The sequence below is a fragment of the Haemaphysalis longicornis genome, unplaced genomic scaffold, assembly GCF_048455015.1.
Source record: "Haemaphysalis longicornis isolate Haplotype H1 unplaced genomic scaffold, Haemaphysalis longicornis Haplotype H1 scaffold_13, whole genome shotgun sequence".
Taxonomy (NCBI): Eukaryota; Metazoa; Arthropoda; class Arachnida; order Ixodida; family Ixodidae; genus Haemaphysalis; species Haemaphysalis longicornis.
The window spans coordinates 57,497,372-57,503,494 of NW_027526233.1; positions in this window are offsets into that span (position 1 = coordinate 57,497,372).

The following is a 6,123-nucleotide window of genomic DNA, read 5'->3' on the forward strand; positions in this document are numbered from 1 at the left end:
GGAAATTCAAGAATGCTAGTTGTTTTTTCATCAAAATTTGTCAGCCAAACAGGCTACGTACATTAGGCAGACCCAGACATTGCCTCTGTGCTGTCATCACTCTCTCTATTTCATCCACAAGTACCCAGGGCGTCCGCATTGTCAAGTGTGCGGTGCATAACTAGAAAATGAAGACACATTTTGGCGATCTGTACGGGCACCTGGTCTTCCAGAAGTCTTTCCAGCAACCTTTTCCCTGCGGATATTCATTATCCGCTGACATCCAGGGTACCTTCCCACGAGAATATACGGGCCGTCCTTTGTTTCCTGTTGGCTTTCCACATGGGAAGACTGAGCATCTCCGCCGAGTCCGCGACCATCGCAGCACCGTCAAAAACGCCCCTCCTCCGAGAGCGTTTTATAACGTCACGGTTGGTAATTGAGTTGCGAAATAAAGGTTGTGGCCTGTCTCATATGCGAGGCCAAATGGCACAGATACTCTCCATGACCATCCGTAATGTCCGTCGAGTAAAATGTCAAAATCAGACATGGCTGCCTTCGCTTTGACGACGTTAGGATGTCGAATCGCGAAAACCGCCTGTTATTCGTCAGTTCATACGCGCTGTCGTCCCATTATTTATGACGATCTTGGTCACATACTGTATGTTTCGCGGCACGTGACCCATTTTGTCTTTTTGCGAGTCGTTAGAGTTAAAGACAACGGTGTCAATATTTGGGTGCGTCGTATTCTTTGGTGTATGTTGTGCCGTTTCCTGAGGGAGGGTTGACGTTTGCTCGATGAAGGACTACTGTTTCTTTCAAAAAGGCGAAGATTGAACTACGACACGCTAGCCTTGAAGCAGGGCGAAGCTGGGGAAACAATGAAGTACCACCAGGAATTGCACTATGTTTGAAATAGTTTATTTACATGATCCGCTCCCGCCTTCGCTTTGGTTGTAGGAGTCATCGGCATATCTGTCTATATCGTCGTCTGTTCATGCATGAATTGGGTCAGGGGGGAGTGGGGGGTAGTGGCAGAGCCAGTGACTTTTGTCCACAGGCTTTCACATTTCTCCCATAGTGAAACGCATCAGCAGATGCTCGAACCGGCAAAAACGGGCTGTCCAACGGTCTGGCCCTGAATGACGGTTATCTGACGCAGTCAGACAACAAGAGCGGACAAAAGGCGCATGGCACAAAAAATGCCATGTGAAAATGCCTTCGCGAAAACGTAAATACGGAAAGGGCGCGCTTTGGGTACATTTACATGTACCCAAAGTTTGCCCGCCTGAGTTCAGGGATAAGCGAAATAAATTATTTTATAATAATGTTTTTAGGGGGTGGTTGAAGAAGTTGCGCGAAACGAGGAGCGGGCAGCTGTTTGGTTAACGATGTCGTTCTATAGGCTGACCACCGTACTAATTTTGTTTTGTAAAAGATTCTTCTTGACAAGCTTCCTCGGATGAGCCTAAGATATCGTATTTGCGATTACAAGCTAGCAAAACTTTTCAGTGAGTAAAACAGATTAAACAAATGATTTTCCCCTCTCACGACAACCATGACATCATCTCATTTTTGCAGGTGTTATTCCACTGCATCGTGAAGGAAGAACACAAGAGACAGTGTAAGGGCCTGCGTTGTTTTTTTACCCTCGGCAACAGGCACAATGCACAGTATCAGGAGACCAGAGCCACTGAAACGATACAAAAAGCCGGTGTAATTCAGTTCAATCACACAAGCAATATCTTTGAGAATCTACATTAGGGCTTAGAATTGACCGGGTGGTAGGGAGTGGGTGTACATAAATTCTAATTTTGACTATGGTGTGACATGGCTTTTAATGCATACCCTTGGGAATAAACAGGATAGCTGGTGCTTGAAACTTTATTTACGATCATAAAAATGAATTCATGATAAAATAAAAATATGCAAGTAGAGCCAAATTATCAAAACTCCAGCAACTGCTTTGCATGACAATATTGCTCCTAAACAATCAGTACTAGTGTACAGGGTGTCAAATGTTGGTAAAGTAAGTTAACAGAGTTGTCACACCGACAATATGAATGTCGCGAAAGTCACAAGCAAAGGTAATGAGAATTAATCTCCCTGGTACAAACAATAGGCCTGTGCATCAACCGCACGAATCTGTGTTTTCCGCCGTCCGATTGCGCAACGCACTTGCGTCGCGTAGTGCAGGTGAAAACCAATGTGACCTTCGGTCGTTTCACCGCTACCACCGTTTATTCCATTCCACATGCATACAACGTCGTCCTTCACGGGAAAGAGCCCAAGCCAACCTTGAAGCACTCGAAACGCTGGTGGAAGCGTTACGTACGCGCGTGGAGTATGCAATTACCGCCTAGACCTGCTTTGTCTCCCAACGCCCCATCGCTCCCTCCACGGAACCCGCGGAGGGTATAAGTCAAAAACAAGCCACTGGGGCCTCATCTCCACCCAAAACCAAGCGATTCGCCGTAGAAAGCCACCGTCGGAGAAATTCGATAGCGCACTCATATATTCTGGCACGAGAACGAGAAGGGCAAGAGCACCGCTCTCGCCACCTTCTACCAACACGGACCAGCGGACCCGCCGCTGCACTCCGAGATCACTTGCACAGCCCAGCGGAGTACGCAGTCCCCGGCCCGAGAGCTCGAGCCCCCTATCCAGTGGCGAGAGTGCGCCTCCCGCGCACCTGGGTGCGAGAACAAAGGATCCCGCCTCCACGGCCCGGAACCGGCGACCTGTCTGACACGTTTCTACATGACCAGGTGCCGTAAGAGCGCCGAGGCTACCCCATCCTCGAGATCGGTGAGGGAGCTGTAACCGTTTAAATCCCAATTCATTGATAACTGCTATCTGTTGATATCTCTCTGTGTCTCTCTTTTCCTGTCAACTCTGCATGGACCACCCCAAACGAGAAACAGTGACCCAGCCCCTTGATTGCTCGTCACACTAGTTTCAATTCGTCACAATTTGTGCTAGATCGTTTTCCATGTTTTCCAGGTTTTCGGGGTCTTCTGAGGAGGCCTTACTGTTTCATGGCCATATATTTACGAAGAACAGTTTTATTCTTGTTTTGTTACTCGCAAAACATAAAAACATTATCACTTGCCACATTTAGCACTATTTCAACATAAAACAGGCAAACTATTCAAACCCGAACTAGAAGCAATGTCAATCATACTTGCTGCTTATATCATGAACTTGGAATACGTAAGAGTAAACACTTTACTTCCTATTTACCCCTCCAGTATATTGCACTTTTGTTGCGACATTCGGGTTCTATGGGATGCTATAATATTTTTTAGTATTTGCGCCGTGAAGCATTGGTAGTCGATTGTACTTTGGACACTTTTGAGAACAAACATTTTGTCTAGGATAGGTGTGGTAGGTATTGCTGATGAATGGTTGGTGATAAATCATATTCTCAAGATTGGTTAAGCCGAAGCTCTCCGTGCCTTTCTGCTGGTGCGTTTGTGCAGAATGCAGTGCACATGAGTCGACTTTAACAAAGACAGGGCTTGTGGTTATGATAATGATGAAGGTCTCATTGGTGAGTAAACTCCCGCGCGAACGTACTGCATTAGTATCCGCTCTTATGTCAAGTTAGTATATGTAAACTTAATAAATTTCTAAGCGCTTGAGAAATTTCTTTAATTACAAAATGATCATCGTTAAAACTTGCAGTCAAAACCCCCGTTAATACTCGAATACTGAAGTTAAGGTTTTGTCATTATGCTAGAGGAAGACAAAGGAACTTCAAGGAATGTAGTAAATATCGGCGCTTGCATTGATGCATACGAGCCGAAAATCCTTGTGATCGTCCTCTGTGAATTTTTCTATCCTTGGAGGGAGAGAAAAAACTAATACCTAGACAGGCCTAGTCTATAGACTGCCGTTCGGCAGTCTGTTCACTTAGTGAGGGCCTCGTTTGTAAATCTCCCCAGAGTGTGTCACTACACGTTTCTACATGACCAGGTGCTTTTGCACCAGGTGCTTTTGCTTTAGCAACCAAAATGTGCTTTCACATCAACTTGACGCCAACGTCAGGACTCGCGTTCAGCCATTCCTCCGAGGAAGTGATGCGAGATCGTGGGTTGGGCAGTAATTCTTGTGGATGACTCCTAGGGAAGGTGTCGTGCTTATGGGTTAGAAGGAAAGTTGGCTGTAAAGCAAGTGCAGGTTTAGTATATCTGATGTACTTTCTGGATACAATGTGGGGCAAAACAAGAGAGCAGCATTTTGCTTTCCGTATCACAGGTGCGGCTTAAGAGAGAGGGTAAGATTGGGGACTGCAAAAAACTTCCTTCTGGCACGTAGCGCGCGGAGATACCGTCGGCGTGGATCAGGAGTTAGAACCATCTGAAGGCCTTGGTGGTACAAATTTTGGAGACAACATGGACGCACACGATAGAGTTCTCGAGTATGCGCGTGTGCTCGAGCATTGCTGTCGGAGTTGAAGTGCCCTGTGACCCATATAAGCGTTATCTTGTGTAGAGAATGGTTGTAAAGGGCGCTGTATAGGGTGTCAGTGGACGGACGGTTCTTGGCGTCTCGAGATAAGTTACGGAGCACCTCCTCCGAGTCATTAAATTTGAATATTGGGGTGCTGCGAAAAAAGTACTGCACCGTCGCCTTTTTTCTTCGAACTGCATTTGAAAATTCCAGCAGCATGCAAGACCTTTATATAGTTATTTTTATTCTTGTCTGGGTTTGACAGACATATTAAACATGCTGTCAATCATTACCTCGAAAGTGCGCCCTTTTACGCTAGTCTTTTCGTTTAGGTGCTTATAAGTTCACTTGTGTTTTATTACGCTCTAATACTGCTGATTTTGTAACATCCTACAGCAATATACGTTGCAACCAAGGGCTTTATTCCGGCAAAGAATTAAGTAATTTTAAATCAATGAAGCACGACCGAAAGAAAGCCGCGAAAAAAACTATTTAATCATCTTCCTCTATGGCGCCCTTTCCAACTGAGGAATACCTAGTGTGCTTACATTGGGCAACATAAATACATTTTTACGTCATTTATGGCTTCTCCACCTGCCACTTTTTTTGCCTCTAGAAGTACCGAGAGAAAAGTCTGACTGTGAAAAAACAGCGCAACACAAAAGTGTTTTGCCATAGGTTTGACGGGGTTACATAAACGCTAGAATTTGTTAGACATTTCTGCGAGTAGTTCACTTCGGCCACTTAGCCAATATAGGAGCCGTTTGTTACAGGTGACGTTTATGTTTGAAAAACGTTTTCATAATACCTTATCTTAAAGAATACTTCAAGTTTGTCAATATTCTCCTGCAAAACGAAAACATTACACATGTTTCGGGAAATTCTTCACTCCTAACAAACTCTAGACGTTATTTTTATTAAAAATTGACACGGGTGTTTTGTTTAGGTTAGAAAACAAAGAACGCATAAAAACTACACTTTACGCAAAATTAGAAAATTACCTCGCACTCAGGCATTAGGTCGTGGCTTAAGATACAAGTAGAAGTAAGAAAAGTAACAAAGATGGCGTCAAGGAAAGATTCCGCGCCACCAGCGACTCGTGAAATTTCTTTGACATGCGCAAACGTTTTTGAGCGTATCACAAAAAGACCGAAATTTCAAGGGAGCTGCGCGAGGGGTGGGCGTCGTAGAGATCACAGGTAATCAAGTGGCATGTGTGGCTGAAGACTTCACTCTTTGAAAGGCAATTGCAGCGAAGCGAGGTGATACCAGGAGAATTATAAATCAATACAAACAGCCGTTATCGACAAAAAACAAATACGAGCACTTTGAAGGCATCCTAACGTTATTGTTGCGGGGTATATTATGTTCAGCGAATTCACTGACATTCTCATATTGGTCAGGGTTTGCGTTCCCATATTTGTGGAAAAGCCCACAGTTAAAAACCGCTGAGCCTACTGTTAAGACCGCACTGTGTACCCGGCGTAACCAAACACGGACCCGTCGCACACATGCACGGCCCTCGGCGCTAATTAGCACATTCGTCCGTATCGGCTCGCCCCAGGTGTCATCCGCATGGACTACAGTGGTTCATGAAACCTGCGTGAACCGTGCCCTGTAACCTCTAAGTAACCTCTAAGTAAACCTCTAAGCCTGCTTGAACCTCTAAGTAACATTAGCAGAAACGAG